The sequence below is a fragment of the Aptenodytes forsteri genome, unplaced genomic scaffold (genome assembly GCF_000699145.1).
Source record: "Aptenodytes forsteri isolate BGI_AS27 unplaced genomic scaffold, ASM69914v1 Scaffold2, whole genome shotgun sequence".
Lineage (NCBI taxonomy): Eukaryota > Metazoa > Chordata > Aves > Sphenisciformes > Spheniscidae > Aptenodytes > Aptenodytes forsteri.
Window position 1 is genome coordinate 12229074 of NW_008795695.1, and position 423 is coordinate 12229496.

The following is a 423-nucleotide window of genomic DNA, read 5'->3' on the forward strand; positions in this document are numbered from 1 at the left end:
CCTTGACTAGTGTAAGCACTGCTCAGCAACAACTAAAACATGGGTGTGTTATCAACACTGTTCTCCTCCTAAATCCAAAACACAGCACTGTACCAGCTACTAGGAAGAAAATTTACTCTATCCCAGCCAAAACCAAGACAACTACACAGAGTACACCTCGGTGGAAATAAAAGTAGAAAGATTTTAACATGGGAGACGTGCTGTATTCTGCAGCTGTCAGTAGTGAACCAATGCTGGGATTTTTAAAAGTACTGATTTGGTAACATTGAAAAGCATTGTGTCCAACATAGAGTAGCTAGGTACTTTCTGTCTCAGTGGACTGGAAGCCAGCGATTGCTGAGGGACCACTGATGCCAGTCTGCCTGTGTACAAGCAAGGCAACAAGAGAAGGGTCCCAGTAGTGCTCTGTATATGGGACACTAT